The following is an 18297-nucleotide window of genomic DNA, read 5'->3' as shown; positions in this document are numbered from 1 at the left end:
CCATGACCCCTTGCAATTTGACCACAGATGGTCTGGTATAATATGCCGATTTGGCTGCCTTCAGCCAGGCCTCAAACATCTGCTGCTGCTCTCCTCTATGTCTCCCTCTCATTGTCAGGTATGAAATAATCATATCTCTTAAGAATGCTTTGGTGGTCTCCTAGAGCATTGATGGATTACTGGCCGTACCCTGATTGATGTCCCAAAAAGCCTTGAACTCCTTTGTAATATACTGTACAAAGTTGTCATCCTTCAACAGAAACAGATCCATACACCAATGGCATGTGGCCCTTCCAGTACCTTTGCTCTTAACATCTAAATATACTGCCGCATGATCTGGAATAGTTATGCTCCCAATCCTATAGGCTAACACCAAATCTAAACAAAACGACAGAACAAAGAACATATCAATTCTTCTGTGGCACTTGTGCGGGTTGGAGTAAAAGGTAAAGTCCCTCCTATTCAGGTGGAGGCACCTCTACACATTCACTAGCCCCAATGCCTCACACAAGTCCACTAACTGTCTAGACTGTTGAGGTGTACCCAACAGCACTCTTGGCATCCTGTCTATCCCAGGGTCCATGAGACAATTAAAGTTTCCTCCTATAATCGTACGGAGCACCCCAAGAGCCAATAATTTAGAGACTGCATCAACTAAAAATTTGAGAGGATGTGCCAGGGAACAGTGAACGTGTATCAGGGCCTTGAGAATGATAAACCTTGACATGATCTGTCACCTGAAATGGGAGGTTCATTCATACCAGTATGGCCACTCCTTTGCTTTTGGAGTTAAAGGAGGAAAGCAATACCCTATCATATTCCCCATTGCTGTACCTTCAGATGTTCCCCATCATTCAAATGTGTCTCTTGAAACAATGTGATGTCAACCCTTTCCTTCCTAAGGTTTGAGAGCACCTTTTTCCTTTTAATGGGGAATGGCTCCCCTTTATATTCCAGGTGCACCATCTGAACAGATCACTAGCCATGACTACCCACTGCAGCCCACAGTCCCCTGAGAGGAAGAAGCCCGTTCAACGTGCAACGAGTAAAGAAAAAGCAGATTTTATCAAATCTAAAGACTATTCCTGCAAACAGTCCCAAAACTACTAAAACTAAAAAACTAACCTCTACTCCTAACTTGAACAAATAAACATAAAAAACACAGATCTCCTGAGATCTCCCTCCCCTTGCCCATAGGGGGCATTCACTCCCAACCTCACAACCATTCTCGTACCTACCAGTTAAGGCCGTGCCCCAAACCCAAGCAATGGAAAAAAAATTATTTACAATCCTAAAAGTTAGCAATGGATGCCCATCCATCCCCCTCCACATCTCAATCCTACACATCTTTATATCAAAGGTGTAACTATCCCTCTCCCAGCAAAACAGAACAATGGAATAACTAATAACCACCAAACAGATATAATATAAAACATATCAGATTTTACACCAAAGTCTGTAAGGCTCAGGACCCCAAAAGGGAAAAAAACAAAGACAGAGAAGATAAAAAAATTATATTATGCAATTGTCTGCACGCATCGTTTTCTCCTTCCCCCTTGGCCAAAGTCTATCATTTCAGTGAGTTCAAAAATTCCTTTACTTTTTCTGCCAAGTCGAAGTTGTAGACAGTTCTCCCATAATTGAACCGTAGCATTGCCAGGTACCTCAAAGAGTATTGAATGTTTAAATCTCTTAATTTGTTCTTTACATCATCCAAATGTCTTCCTTTTCTTAATTATGGCCACAGAAAAGTCATGAAAAGATATTATCTTTGAGCCTTTATAAGCCAAAGCCTGTGGATCTCCTCCCTGTCTTCTGGCTGTTTCTATTATTAACTGTTTTTCCTTTTAATGCTGGAGTCGCACTAGGACTGGGCTGGGGCACTGTGCTGGCCTGGACCTGTGCATCGTGATTCAGTAAGCCCACTTGACACTCATCTGGCCCAACTCAATTTCCAGCCCCAGCAACTCCAGAAGCCACCTCTTGAGAAAATCAGGAAAGTTTTATGTTCTTCATGCTCCAGTAAGCCCAAGATCTGTAGCTTTTTTTCTCTAACCTCGAATTTCAAGGTCAACTATTTGTTCCTGCGGGGCCCGAACCTGGCCTTCCAAGGTTTGGGCCCAGCCCTTGGAGCTCTCCATTGCAGCATCCGAGGCTACTGTCCTCTGTTCCACACTTCTCCATGCTGATCCAAGGCTTGGATCTCCTGCTCATGCTTTGTCAGCATGGCAGTAATTGGTTCCAGTGCTCCCTTGATTTTTTCATGGAGTTTTGCGAACACCGTTAGTAAATGCTATTGCTCCACTGAACCTAAGGGCGCTGCCATAGGAGCCAAGGTAATGGCTGCAGGTGTGCCTGACATGGTAGGGGAGTGTCCTGCCTGCTCTCTTTCCCTTGGATATCTTCATTTCAGCTCCAAAGCTGTTAAATCTCATTTTACCTACTTTACATTACAAACTTTCCTCGGGGGGGGGAGGGGGGAGTCTAGGAGCCCACCTTGCTTGGGATAAGGCACAGAGCCCAACACAGCAGACTGTTCAGACTGCTGCCACCTTGAATTTCCAGAAAATTAATTTTATAAAAACTGCCATAAGCTTACACTCACACTGAATTTGTGATGGGTCAGTTACGTGCCAAACCATAAACTGACTTTGATTCATAGTCTAGTGAGATTATCTCAAGTGAATCTAATGCTCCTTTCTTTCAGATTCAGGTTGCACGCTGTTACTGATTCAGACGTTTTTAAACTACAATGCAGCTTCAGTACAAAGTAGAATTGCACCAGATGAACATTATAAAGGTAGTCTGAATGCACACAGATTAGATTAGATTCCCTACAGTATGGAAACAGGCCCTTCGGCCCAACTAGTCCACACCAACCCTCCAGAGGGTAACCCACCCAGACCCATTCCCCTACATTTACCTCTGACTAATATACCTACCATTATGGGCAATTTAGCATGGCCAATTCACCTGACTTGCACATCTTTGGATTGTGGGAGAAAACCGGAGCACCTGGAAGAAACCTATGCAGACATGAGGAGAATGTGCAAACTCCACACAGACAGTTGCCCAAGGCTGGAATCAAACTTGGATTTCATTGCTCCAATATTTGCCTGTAGATATTGCTCAGTCTGATATTGGAAATGTGGATTTTCCTTTGGCTTTGTCACAGGTACAAAGACACTTCTGCCACAAGCAGGCAAACAGAAAATGTTTCTGAAGTTATAGGATGTATATAAGAACCACAGCCAACGAAAGGACAATGATTTTAATTACATATAATTAAAAATAACTGTTGCAAAGTCTTAAATGGGAACTCAGTGTATTTTTATAAATAAGTAAATTTTATTTTATTTCCAAAACCTTACAGTGCTGGAATTATTCAATGAAATATATTGATGCCTAGTACTAAGAAATTTTCTTCTTATCTCTGAAAAGCATTGAAAAACTAAAGTTCATTTGCATTAACAATATTTTAGAATGCCACACAAAGCACAATTTGCAGCATAACATTTTTAAACATGATGTCTACATTGGTATTCTTGCAAGTGTCTTGATGACAAAAAGCTTTGACAGAAGCAGCCCTTTTTTATTAAGAACTTTTAAAAGTTGCATCTTAATTGCTTATTGTCTATTTGAAATGTATCTAGGGTCAAACACCACACAAATGCATTCACAGGTTCAACTCCGAAACCATCAACTCATCCTAGGAATTTGAAACAGGTATAGGCCATTCAGGTCCTCAAGCCTGTTCCCCAATAAAAACCATGGTTATCGACATGCCATTTTGCATGTTATCTCCATTTCCTTTTGTATGATTAGCATCAAAAATAATCTACATATGTCCATCTTCAATATACTCAATGGGCTAGTTTTCACAATTCACTGGAGTAGAGAATTCAAAAACTTCACAAAACTCTGAGTGAAGAAATTCCTCCTCACCTCACTCCTAAATGTGTTGCCCCTTATTCTGTCTCCTGTTTCTCAAACTCAAATTTTAAAACATTCCTTTGCCATCCTCAAATACAGCCATCAGTTGGAGAAATTAGTAGGCTGGTTTGCTCCCACCTTTCGGTACATGACTTGTTCTGACAGGCTACGTGGTCTCATTTTCCAACTAATTTGATTGGTTTCAAGAATAGATTCAATGGGAAAAGTAGCAAGCTAGCTCATGGGTCAAAATGTTGTCAGCTTTGGTTAGTCGATATGTCTAGAATAAGGGACTGGGTGAGATACCTTCTCAACCTTCCCATGTAGCTTGTGTGAAAGCAGTAGGCACGAGTCCTAGTTGATATGATTATTATTCTACTGCCACAAACTATTGCACTGTTATGATGAGTTTATGTTATTTGTTAATTTGTGGTACATCTGCTGACTCAGCATGTGGCTGTTCATATGCTAACATCATTAGCCTGCCAAATGCTTCTTGTCGCCAGTCTAATTTTTGCTGATACCATGCAGCCACCAATGCACACAGAATAACCAGACCCATGAAGTTTCCCTCATTCAAATTGAATCAGCTCATTGGCTGTTTTAAAATCAGATCAATTTTAAACCTTTTTAATGGGCATGAGGAAGTAATTTATTTGCAAAATGTTATACATTTCACTAAACTGACATTTAAGTAGGTTTAATTTGACTGATTTATGATCAGCCAGTACACACTCTGTCAGAAGTAGATAATCATAAAGATGTTTTAAAAGACACATGTTTGTAACCTGTTTAAATCTTCTGGATCAGAAATCTTATTCCCACTTTCCAATGTTGACAGATGCGATTTGTACACAAAGAAGAACCATTAGTAGCACATCGCTGTGCTAATCTACTTGTTCTCTCAGTAGCTTGATTTAAGAATGACACGTTTTGACTTTATGTCCAAAAATAAAAGCATGGAAAGAGACAAAACTGACTATTAAGATAAGCCATGTGGTGAAACAGGGACCAAGATAAAAGCCTTCCCTTTTACTGAAACTATATTAAACATGCATACATTTCTCTCAGTTATATCAACTGCCCAGTCCCAGTTGGCTCCTCTGTATAGTATTTTGATGGACCTTTCAAAGAATCAATAGGCAAATTAACTAATTAATCCAAAGTAACTAAAAGCACCCCCTTAAAGAGGCACTGTAACAAAAGACAAGTTGTCACAGGAAATTTAGCAAATGTGCATTAAAAATTGGTGCTGGGGGTTGCACTCCTACACCCTGTAGTGCCCACCAGTAACAGAATGGTTTTCGCATAGCCAGTCAAATAACTCATTCATTTGTTAGTGCTGATTTGAGGCTAGAACTTTAGGAAACTCACTGCTCACTGCAGTGCCCACCAATCAGAGAATGCCTTAAACATACTTGTGGACATAGCATGCTTCCTCCCAGAGCAACCCATGCACTGCCATAACAACCGAAGAGAAGCAGAAAGTCAAGTCTTACAATATTACCTAGACCTGTTAATGGCCACCTTGGTAACAGACCCTCCTCCTTGTCCAATCCTCATCACCACCACACTGATGGCCGCCTTCTGGAATGTGAGGCTGACATACAATAAAGAGTTACAGAAAAGCCATTTAAAACAATAAGCTGAGGACTATATCCTAATGCATTGAACACTGATCCCTTCAGGCAGCAAAAATAGAGGATCTCTCCTTGGTATGGATATATAGAGATATTTTCCACTCAAATCGTTCAGAGATGCAGGTGGGACTTGACCCTATCCTCATGTTCCAGGGGTAGAGACACTATCATTGTGCTATAGGCCACCTCCATTATATGAATTATATGGATAATTAATCAATAAACATCACACGTTTATCCCAAGGTGGAAGATGAGGTATTCTTCCTCCAGGCGTTGGGTGGCTAGGATTTGGCGGTGAGGAGGCCCAGAACTTACATGCCGTTGGCAGAGTGCGATGGGGAGTTGAAGTCATCGGTCAAAGAGCAATAAGATTGTTTAGCGCATATGTCCTGGAAATATCCTCTGAAACGTTCTGCAAGTTGGAGTCCTGTCTCTCCAATGTACAGGAGACCACATCGAGAGCAACGGACATAGTAGATAAGGTGTTTGGAGGTGCAGGAAAATCTCTGCCGGATGTAAAAGAATCCTTTGGGACCTTGAATGGAGGTGAAGAGGGAGATCTGGGTGCAGACTTCACACCTCTTGGAATGGCCAGGGAAAGTGCCAGCAGTGGAGGGTGGTTTGATGGGGGACCTAACAGATGAATGGGTTATTCAACTAACTATATAAAAACAGAAGAGAAAGTGACACCTGACAACTGGAGGAAGAACACCTTATCTTCCATCTTGGGACCCTCCAACGACACAGAATCAATGTTGATTTCACCAGTTTCCTCATCTCCCGTCCCCCCGCCTTCTACCAGATCCAACTCCCCCACTCGACACCGCCTTTTTGAACTGTCCTACCTGTCCATCCACCTATCTGCTCCATCCTCCACTCCGACCTATCATCATCATCCACTACCTTTATCTACCTATCACATTCCCAGCTACCTTCCCTCCTCCCACATCGTTCAGCCTCCTTAGGCCCTGCCCACCCCTTATTCCGATGAAGAGCTTATGCTCGAAACATCAACTCTCTTGCTCCTCGGATGCTGCCTGACCGGCTGAGCTTTTCCAGCGCCACACCTTTTGACTCTGATCTCCAGCATCTGCAGTTCTTACTTTTCCCTCTGTTTTCATATAGCCAGTCGAATAACCCATTCATCTGTTAGTGCTGATTTGAGGCTAGACCTTTGGGAAATTCATTGCTCTTTTTAAAATGTGCCGCAGGATTTTTAAAGTCCATATGAACCATAAATGGATGTAATGGCAGTGCAGCATACTCATAGTACTGCATTCAACAGTAATCACAGATTGTATATTCAAGCCTTGAATACAGAGCACTTTGATTCCACAGTGAGAATCCTATCAACTAAACCAAGCTGAGAAAGTGGATACTGATTCTGGGTCTCAAAGGGTCTGAAAGGGGTGAGGAGCAAATATTGAGGAGTTTCATAAACATCACCCATTTGGATTGTGTCATATAGACACGCAAACAACAGCTTAAAATCCAGAAGGAGTGAGGCTGAACATCTGTTCTACCTCAAATATTACGGAACAACATCTAAAGATGTGCGAGTTGGGTTGATTGGCCATGCTAAATTTCCCATAGTGTTCAGGGATGTGCAGGCTACATGTGAGTTAACAATGGTAAATGCAGGGTTACAGAAATAGGGTTGGGTGGTGGGGGGAGGTATGTGGGGGTGGAGTGGGTCTGGGTGGGATACTCTTGGGAAAGTTGGTATGGACTTGATGGGCTGAATGATCTGCTTCTGCACTGCAGGGATTCTATGATTCAATGTCTACCATATTAATGTAACCTTAACTAGCTGCAGTAAACTATAATTCATTATCTATAAGTGATACTAGTTAGATCAGGAAGTGATTTTCCACTACCAGACTGGACTATCAAGCCCTGTAGTTTTTTACACTTAAAGGGGATGGTATCAGCCATCTTTGTCATTAGCAGTAGCTCATACAGTGTAGTAAGCTGACCTGTCCATACAACAGTATGAAGTAAAGATGCAGGTGAAGTCTGCAGTGCTTTTACAAAATGGTTAATATAAAATGCAATTCCATAACTAATATGATCTTGCACAGACCAAGCACAGTTTAATCAACCACATCTGTGCATCCAAATATATGCATAATCGTTATAAATCAGTGGCAGATCACTTGCTTCATAGGATAGCTGGTTAAACAATAATTTAATTTTGAAACATCAGCCATTCATTTAAACAAACTCTATTGCAGTATCACACACAAACCTCATTTTAAAACTTACTGTTCTGCGCTATTTCCAACCCAGCAATGTAAAATCCACCCAAAACATACAATTAAATGTGCAACTTTAGATTTCAATGCAAATAGTTAAACAGGCTTACACAGGTCAATTTTCCGGTCTTTTTAGTTCCTGAAGAGCTTCTGTTTCTCCTCATCCACAGCTTGACTTTAGCAATACATTCCATCGCTACAGCTGCAAATCAGGCCAGAATAGCAGGAATACTGCGTTCTTCCTGTAACAGCCCGAAAACAATGATGTACAATTGTTGACCAAACAAAAATTATACAATAAGCTGCTTTAGTGAATGCAGTTTGCTCCAAATCACTTTGTTTCCGTTTTAAACCATGTTGTAAGCATCTATAGCTGCCAAAAAAGCAAGACTAGCCCAGACTCAATGGTAATAAAAAACTGTTATTACCCAGCCTCATTCAGCAAAAGGCAAAGTACAACTGTAAACTTTCCTACAGCTCTCCTCGGGGCCATGGAAAGATTTTCTTCTTCCAACGTCTTAACACAAACATCCTGAGATCTTGCGCTTCAGCAATCTGTAGTCTGTGGTGAATTTGAACTGTTAACAACAGTGACTAATCTTTCCAAGTTACATTTCAAATTATCACCACTGGTTGAAAGTACTAAAGAGGAGTTGAAATGCACTAGCACTCAGTCTGCACAGGAAAATTATGATACATTGAACTAAAGTTGTGGATTTAACAAACAATAGCATTGTATCCTGTTTCCAATATCAACTTACCTCTGTAAGATTGGTCAGTAAGGTTTAAGGATGAGACAACTGTATAGACACTTCTGTGCAGTCTTACCCTGGTAAGATATTTCACAGACTAACATCTGGCTGAAAAGCAGGGACAGCCACTTCATAAAGTCAGCAGGAAAAGAGTCAGATGGCACATAAAGCATCAGGACACAGGAAGAAATAATTATTACCATGCACTCTTCCTATTATTCCCAATATGTATCACAGATGTATTTAATTAAATGACACCATTTTGAAATTTAAGCATTTAATGGATCAAACATTTACCATTTGGCAGAATCTATTTGACCCGGGGCAATACATCAGGGAGCAGCCAAAATTTTACCCATTTGTCCCTTTTTTTGCTAATTGAGGGTTGCAACCTTGTGTGTCTGATTGAAATTATTCCCAACCAGCATGCGGCTTTCATCACTGTACTTTGTAGTGAATATCTGCACCTTTTATTTACAGTTTTTAAATGGATAGAATACATATGGACAACTGATATTGTTGCTCCTTCAAATATAATTGTGTAATATTCTTCATGGAACTGATATATTTTTGTGCTTGCCAATATTTGTAGTTTCTTTTTTAAAGTTTATCTTTTCGCTGACTATGTAAACTGTGGGAAATAATTCACGAATTCTTTCTGTCACCTAGTGATGGAAAACCTGAAGCTAAATTATTTGAGAGTTTTGGGTTTTTGACATCAGGGTAAAATGTAGCTCCTGATCCTGCACTTACCAACAGATTAACCTCCTCCAGATCAAAGAATTATTTTGATGCAAAAGGGATCATTTTGTCTTTTATGTTTGCACTATCTCTGAGCAGTTTAGGTTAGAGCCAATCCTCTGTCTTTTTCCTGTAATCTTGTACATTGTTTTTGTTTAAGTAACTATACACGACCCTCTTGAATGCCTCAATTCAACATTCCTCCACCACAGTTCAAGCAGTGAGTGATAAAGTATTGTCACATCTCTTTTGGTTCTTTTGCAAAATGCTTTAAAACTGTGCTCCCTGGTTCTCAATCCATTTACAACTGGGAACAGTTTCTCCGTATTCACTCTGTCCAGACTCCTCATGACTTTAAAACCTATAAAATTTCTTCCTAGTCTTTTCCTAGCAGTCCCAACTTCTCCAAACTATTGTCATAACTGAAATTTCTTGTCCCTGGAACGTCTTCTGCATCCAATGTGTTTACATTCTTCTTAAAATATCGCATCCAGAACTGAAAGAATACTCTATACATTCATCATAATCTCCCTGCTCTTGTACTCTATCACAAAGCAGAATACTGCGTGCAATATTAACAACTCTTTCCACCTGTCTGACCACTTTTAATGACTTACATACATATACCACCAGGTTTTTCTGCTCCCACACATGCTTTTCAATGGTACCCTATATTTTGTAGTGTCTCCATGTTCTTTATCCTGAAGTACATTACCTCACACTTCTCTGTATTGAACTTCATCTGCCACCTATCTGCCCACTCCATCGACTCCTCAATGTCCTTTTCATGTTCTACATTATCTTCCTCACAATTTACAATTCTTCCAAGTCTTGTGTTGACTGAAGTTTTGAAACTGTCTGTGCACACAAGATCTAGATTATTAATATATATCAGGAAAAGCAAGAGTCATAATACAAAAGCCTGGAGAACTTGACTATAAACTTTCTTCCGATCTAAAAATCCCCACTAACCATTACTGTTTCCCTTCTTTTGTTTAATTTTGTATCCATATTGCACTGTCTCTTTTATTCCATGACTTATGACTTTCCTCACAAATCTGTTCTGTGGCCCTGTATCAAACACCTTTTAAAAGTTCCTGCACAACATATCAGCAACATTCTCTGGAACCTCCTCAAAAACTGGCTAGTTACACACAAATTCCCTTTCTCTGGTCATAGCCATGGTACTTTCATATCAAGCAAGCCCTCAGTATCTGCTCATTTCTATTTGGACTATCAAGGGACAACCTGGCTGTTAGAGACAAAGGTAATTCCTTCACCAACAGACTCGTGGTATCTGTTCGAAACCCAATGCTGATATTATGACAGCCTTCAACCACAAGTTTTGTTTTTAATCACTCACGGGGGTCATTGGCTGGGCCAACATTTATTGGTTTTCCCTGCTACTCTTGAGAAGGTAGTGGTAAGCTGCCTTCTTGAACCACCAAAAGGTGGTTCGGTTTAATTGGGAGTTTAGATGTTAAAAAGTACAGAAATGTAACCCACATGAAAGCCACAATTACAGTTTTAATGAGGTAGGAAGCCGGGGTAGCAAACGTTTCTTTTGTGAAATCGTTAGCTATTTAAATAACTTCACGAGACCGTTTGCCTTCAGTTTAACAGCAATTCCACTTTTCACAGTTGGTCATATTTACCCAGCTTTGCAAGAGCCAACAGGTTTTTTAAAAATGTTGAATCATTGGGTAAGCACCTGTATAGCACTAATTTAGGGGCCAATAGAGGGTGGGGTGTTCCATCAAGGCCCAGCATGATCATCTCTAAGGTATACTCACCATTGTGATTTGTCTCCTCCCTTGTCCCAGTAATCAGACTACTCCCTATAACTGCACAACCACCATCACCATTAAAACCTCAAAATCATGCCTCACTGATCTCTAACCCCTTCCCACAATTTCTCCCCATTGACCTTAATGCCCACTGTCTTAGCCCAACTTGGCTGCAGCCTCTTGTTGAAGATTTCCAAACTGACAAATAGTCAGGGAGTGAGACAGGGAGGGTAAATGTTCATGGTCAGAGAGGAAGTGACTGAGCCAGGGAGAAGGGATGGTGAGGCCAACCAGGCAAGAGGATGTGTTAGTTTAGGGAAGGTCAAGTCAAGGGAGGGGTTCTGGTCTGGTGATTGTTAAGTATTTAAGAGGTGTAAGTGGCAGGAAGAGGTATAGCTGGAGTTTCAGTGATGAGTTCTGTGTTGCGAAGGGCCGGGTCAATGAAATAGTTATCCAAGGGTTAGAGCAGATTATTTATTGATCCCCTAGTCTTTCCTGGATAAATATTATTAGATTAGACTTACAGTGTGGAAACAGGCCCTTCGGCCCAACAAGTCCACACCGACCCGCCGAAGCGAAACCCACCCATACGCCTACATTTACCCCTTACCTAACACTACGGGCAATTTAACATGGCCAATTCACCTGAGCTGCACATCTTTGGACTGTGGGAGGAAACCGGAGCACCCGGAGGAAACCCACGCTGACACGGGGAGAACGTGCAAACTCCACACAGCCAGTCGCCTGAGTCGGGAATTGAACCCGGGTCTACAGGCGCTGTGAGACAGTAGTGCTAACCACTGTGCCACCGTGCCACCCACAAAGTGATAGTCAGAGTCCTCCAACTCATTGACTGTAATGGACATTTTCATAGACATTAGGGAATTGCCAATCGGAAAATTCAATTTCCCAGGCAATTCCCACAGAGTTAGCTGAATGGGGGATTGTACATTGTCCTGACTCCAGTCTATATTTTGTCAACAACTCCTTGGTTATCGGAATATCTGGGCAAAATGCCCAAGGTTGCAGATGGCACAAAAGATGGTGGGAATGGGAGTTGTGAAGAGGATGTAAGGAGGCCTCAAGGGATAACAAGCTGAGTTAATGGGCAAACATTTGTCAGATGGAATGCAATGAGGAGAAATGTGAGGTTAACCATTTTGGAAGGAAAAAGAAACCTTATTTCTTCAGTGGAGAGAAGCTGTGAAGTGCTGAACTTCAAAGGGTTTGGTATCTTTATTCCTGAGACAGTTAAAGTAAACGTGCAAGTACAGCAAGCAACTAAGACAACAAATGCTATGTTGACCTTTATTACTAGAGGTTATGAGTACAGGAGTGAAGATGTCTTATTGCAATCATTCGCAGCCTTGGTGAGACCGCACCTAGAATGTTGTGTGGACTTTGGTGTTCTTATTGAAGGAAAGATGTACTTGCCATAGAAAGAGTCCAACAAAGATTCAAACTACTTCCTGGGATATCCTATTAAGAAAAATTAAACAGACTGAATCTATGTTGTTTAAAGTTTAAGTTCAAAATTCTTACATGGATCAACAGGGTGGACATGGAAAGGATGTTCCACCTGGCTGGAGGGAGGTTTAGAACCAGGAATGCAGGCTCAACATTGGGGCAGGCAATTTGGACAGAGATAAGGGGAGAGATTATTTTCACTGAAGGCAGAAAATGTTTTGAATTTATTGCCCAACAGACTATGGAGGCTCAATAATTGAGTATGTTCAAGATGGAGATGAATAGATTTCTACACATTAAAAACAATCAGGATGCAGGGACAGTGCAGAGTTGAAGTGGATCAGTCATGATCTCACTGAATGCTGAAACAGTTTTGACGGCATAAATGGCCTATTTCCTGATGTCACCCAAAGCAATGATTTCAGGTACCTCTCAAATTGATCTATTATTACTCTCAGCAGGCTAAATGTCATTGCTTGCGATGCTGTACATAGGAATAGAGTGCAGGGAGCTGGAAGACATTCATTGGCCCCACTCTCCTTTCAGGTTTTGCTTATTAAGCTCTATGTTTGGACACATCCTATATCCTAATGTACTAAGCATGGGATAAATGCGAACTTTTATTGTTCTTTGTGAGCCAGAGGAGACACTAGATCCCAAAGGGAAGATACGCATGTCAAGGTATCCATCAAAATTGCAAGAATGATCAACAGAGATTCCATGCATGTGAATTTCCCTGTAGAGCTCACTCACTCTTAAATTGATTAGTGCTTCTAAAATGTTAAGCATGGCAGAACTGTGTGCTGGTGAATAAATGAATAGTGAGCAGATTAGTTCAGAGGTTTCAGCAGGTATGCCATGACAGGATAAGAAGTATTTCCTCCCACAGTACAAAGGTGTACATGTTAGGTGGATTATCCTTGTCAGAATTCCCAGAGAACAAAAGCAAGAATTGTTCAGAATCAGTATAATGAGAGTGATCTAGTCTTTGGATTTTCATGTTCAGGAGATGTTGGTCCTGTGGAAGGGCTTCTATGGGACTGCTTAAAGTCAGTGGACTGGTCCATATTCAAGAACTCAGCAGCTAACCTAAGTGAGTATAACAACTACCATTACAGACTTCATTAATAAGTGTGTAGATGACTGAATGCCGAATAAGTTATTCGGACTGTTCCCCACCTGAAAATCATGGATGAACCAGGAGAAGACTCCCTACTAAAGTCTAGGTCTGAGGTGTTCAAGTCGGGCAACCCTGACCTATAGTGGAAGTCCAAGTATGACCTTCGTAAGGCCAGCGGAGTTGCCAGGAGGAAATACTAAACTAAGCTTTAGACCCGGACTAAACACATGGATACATGTCAGTTGTAGCAAGGCTTTCATGACATAATGTGCTACAAAGTGAAATCAAACAGGATTGGAAGAATACACCCCTACCCAATGAGCTCAATGCATTCTATGCTCGCATTGAAGAGAAGGTCAGTGAAACGATGTAACCTATCCCAATGGCCTCAGATGTACCTGTACCCACAACATCACCACAGACATTAGATCAGTCTTCTTGAGAGTGAGCCCACAGAAAGTGAGTGGTCTGGATGGAGTCCCCAGCTGTGCACTCAGATCCTGTGTGGATCGGTTGGAAGGAGTATTGGCAGGCATTTTTTACCTCTCCTTCCTACGATCTGAAGTCCCCACCTGCTTCAAGAAGACCACCATAATTTTGGTGCCAAAGAAATATCATGCAGCGTGCCTCAATGACCACCATACTGTGGCTCTGACCTCCATATTTATGAAGAGCTTCAAGAGGTTAGTCATGGCTCACATCAACTTGAGCCTACCAAATTGCCTTGATATTTTGCAATTTGCCTACTGGTACAACAGATCCACAGCAGATGCCATCTCCCTGGCCCTACACTCACCTCCTGGAACATCTGGATAACAAGGATACCTGCATCAGGCTCCTACTTATTGACTACAACTCCAGCTTCAACATCATAATTCCAAACAAACTCATCTCTAAACTCAGAGACCTAGGTCTCAGCTCCTCCTTCCTTAACTTCCTGACCCATGGATCACAGTTGATATGAATAGGCGACAATGCCTCCCCCACCATAATCCTCAACACCAGTACCCCGCAAAGCTGCGTACTCGGGCCCCTGCTATACTTGTGATACACTCATGACTATGTGGCCAAATTCCGCACAAAGTCCATTTACAATTTCAAATATAGAAATTGCTGGAACAGCTCAGCAGGCAGCATCTGTAAAGACAAATCAGAGCTAATGGTTTGGGCCCAGTGACCCATCCTCAGAACTGCATTTACAGAACCTCCATTTACAAATTTGCTGACAACACGTTTGTTGTAGGTCGGATCTCAAACAGTGATGAGATGAAAGAGATAGAATTTAGCAACAAAGGGTAAAGACAACAATCTCTCCATTAATGTCAGCAAAACTAAGGAACTAGTCATTGATTTCATGAAGTGGAGTGGAGGACACCTGCCTGTGTCTATCAATGGTGCTGAGGTGAAGGTGGTCAAGAGCGTCAAGTTCCTGGGTGTGATGATCACCAACAATCTGTCCTGGTCCACCCACATCGATGTAATGGTCAAGAGAACACAATAATGTCTCTACATCCTCAGGAGGCTAAGGATATTGTTCACAAAGACTCTGAACAATTTTTATAGGTGCACCATAGAAAGTATCCTATCTGGGTGCATCACAGCTTGGTATGGCAACTGCTCTTCCCAAGACCACAAGAAATTACAGAGAATCGGGAACACAGCCCAGTCCATCACACAAACCTTCCATCCATTGACTTCATTGCAATTTTTGAGAAGATTTGTAGCTCAGGTTGAGGTTCAGGTGGTAAGTTTACTCACTGAGCTGGCAGGTTTGTTTTCAGACATTTCGTCACCATGCTAGGTAACATCATCAGTGAGCCTCTGGTGAAGCATTGGTGTTCTGTCCTACTTTCTATTTGTGTTTTGGTCTGTTCAGGTCGGTGATACCATTTCCAATTCTTTTTCTCAGAGGTTGGTAAATGGGATCCAAATCGAAGTGTTTATTGATGGAGTTCTAGTTTGAAAATCAAGCCTTTAGGAATTCCTGAGCATGTCTCTGTTGAGCCTGCCCTAGGATGGATGTGTTGTCCCAGTCGAAGTGTTGTCCGTGTGTAAGGATACTAATGATAGTGGATCAAGTATTTTGGTGACTAGTTGGTGTTTGTGTATCCTGGTGGCTAGTTTTCTGCCTGTATGTCCGATGTAGTGTTTGTTTCAGTCCTTGCATGGTATTTTGTAAATGACATTTGTTTTGCTGGTTGTTGGTATAGAGTCCTTCAGGTTCATCAGTAGCTGTTTCAGTGTATTGGTAGATTTGTGGGCTTTCATGATGCTAAAGGGTTGGAGTAGTCTGGTACTCATCGCTGAGATGTCTTTGATGTATGGTAGTGTGGCTGGAGTTTCTGGGTGTGTTGTGTCTATGTTCCATGTGCCATGTTAATCAGATAATACTTAAGAGGCCATTTAACTAGTGGCTCAATTTGAAGCAAAATCAAAGAAGCCCCATACTACTGCCAAAACCTGAATCATATCTGCATGTAACAACATTGTAGGTGTGACGTCAGGAACTGATGCTGCAAAAGAGAGTAGGAGACTTCTGCTCTCTGACAATACAGTTAAACGGCAAGTTGATGATGTCAACTGAAAGAGAAAGTGCTGCAAAAGACGTTAATTGCTAGTGGGAAGTTTGCTTTGCATATTGATTAGTACACCAGTAAAATCAGACACGGCCAACTGCTGTTTAGATCAGAATGGTGCTGGAAAAGCACAGCAAGTCAGGGCAGCATCTGAGGAGCAGAAAATTGACATTTTGGGCAAAAATCCTTCATCAGGAAGATCATTCCTGATTAAGGGCTTTTGCCCAAAACATCGATTTTCCTGCTCATCGGATGCTGCCCTGACTTGCTGTGCTTTTCCAGCACCATTCTGATCTAAACTCTGGTTTCTAGCATCTGCAGTCCTCACGTTTGCACAGCCAACTGCTGGCCAACATTCGATATATTGATATCCTTTCAGGATTTTTTTCTTTTGTAAGGGAGCAAACAAGTCATGTAACTGGTGAAGAAATATTTCAGGAAATGATATGTATTTGTGGGAAAACAAACTTGGGACATGTGTTGGAGCATTTGCACTAACGGAGCAGCTTACATGACAGATTTGTCAGTAAGAGCAAAATCCTGACGCTGAGACCACCTACTGCATATCTCACAGACATTGTCAGCCATCTGAATAACTGGAAATGCAGGGATAAACAAAGGACTCAGGTCAAATCTGGGCCTTTGGCAAGAGACAATGTCAGGGGGTTCACTTGAGATGTTTCCACTAGCAACGTCAGCAGTAGATGCAGCTGTGAAGATGCACAATCTCATTTTCAAATATCTCAAAGCATTGCAACAGAAGCTTGAATTCTACTTCCCTTCAACAATGTGGAACACTATGACTGGATATGTGATTCCATTTTGTTCACTGTCTTCTGTTCATCATGAAAGCTGACATTAAAGGAACAAAAAGAATATGCAGAGCTACAGTTGGACTGCACAATGAAGCTGAAGTTTGGCTAAGTGTCTTTGTGTGTGTTTTGACTGACTACAGTACATGAATATCCAACAATCTCTGACCTTGCTATTGCTGTTTGCTACAACATACCTCTATGAACTAGTATTTTCTCCATTGCCATACATGAAAAACAACAGCACTTGTAAATGGAGCAAAATTTGCAATAGTTCTCTCATCAATTCCTCGACAGATCAAAAAGCTCTGCTCACACTGACAGGCCTAGGTTTCTCACTCAAATTTAATGTTAAAAATCAAACAACACCAGGTTATTGTCCAAAAGGTTTATTTGGAAGTACGAGCTTTCAGAGCGCTGCTCCTTCACCAGGTAGCTGCGGAGCAGGATCATAAGACACAGAACCTGTTGGACAATAATCTGGTGTTGTGTGATTTTTAACTATGTCCACCCGAGTCCAATACCAGCTCAAATTTAATATCGGCTTCGCTCCTTGTTCACCTATTTGTTAAGGTAATGTTGTATTCCTCGTTCTGTTCCATGATGCTTATGCACTTTGTATGGTATGATTTGCCTGTACTGCACACAAAATATTTCACTGTATCTAGGTATATTTGACAATGATAAATTAAATCACCCAGTAAATTGCAATGTACTCTATGTTATGTTTTGCTCAATCCATTATTCATGAACAGTTAGAAATAGTTGAACAGATTTTGAAAATGGCTTTGTGCTTGCAATCGAAGACAGTGTATTTTTTCTGGTGGATTTGAAACATTAATGTCTTGATCCTTTTTTAGCTTGTTGTATGTATAATGTTTAAAAACCTCTGGAGTGAGGCTGTAACCATAGTAAATGCAAGTAAATGTGACATTTATGGGCAATCAATCCAGCTGGAAAAAATGGCTGTGCTATGGAATTGTTTGTCTTGTTGAAGTGTGCCTTGATACTGAAAAGGTTGGAAACCACTGGATTAATGAATGCAGAGTGCTATGGTGGGTACACAAGAGAGTTGAGGGAAGCATGTGGCAGTAATTGGAAGAATGACAGGGTGATCTGGTAGGAAAACAGTTTGAGCACTGGGAAAAACTTGTAGTGTAATACCCAGCAATTACTAATGAGAAATATGAGCTTACCTTAGCTTTCCCTGTTC

The 18297-nt window shown here is 41.3% G+C and overlaps 1 protein-coding gene across 7 annotated transcripts in view; it reads right to left on the bottom strand.

Moving 5' to 3' along the window:
• Positions 1-18297, bottom strand: part of LOC132813916 (coiled-coil domain-containing protein 102A-like) — a 615752-nt gene that overhangs the window by 560418 nt on the left and 37037 nt on the right. For 2 of the 7 annotated variants that reach the window (XM_060823308.1, XM_060823305.1), the window contains one exon: positions 7940-8071. The exons of 3 other annotated variants lie outside the window; for them this stretch is intronic. The gene's annotated coding sequence lies outside the window, so the exon portion shown is untranslated. Of the gene's footprint in view, positions 1-7939; positions 8072-8257; positions 8293-8590; positions 8671-18297 lie in introns of those variants that run through there. 2 more of the 7 variants (XM_060823315.1, XM_060823314.1) reach the window with 2 other exon arrangements.

Source organism: Hemiscyllium ocellatum, chromosome 4 (genome assembly GCF_020745735.1).
Source record: "Hemiscyllium ocellatum isolate sHemOce1 chromosome 4, sHemOce1.pat.X.cur, whole genome shotgun sequence".
NCBI lineage: Eukaryota > Metazoa > Chordata > Chondrichthyes > Orectolobiformes > Hemiscylliidae > Hemiscyllium > Hemiscyllium ocellatum.
The sequence above is the reverse complement of the archived record's forward strand: the minus strand, read 5'-3'. Positions and strand labels throughout refer to the sequence as shown.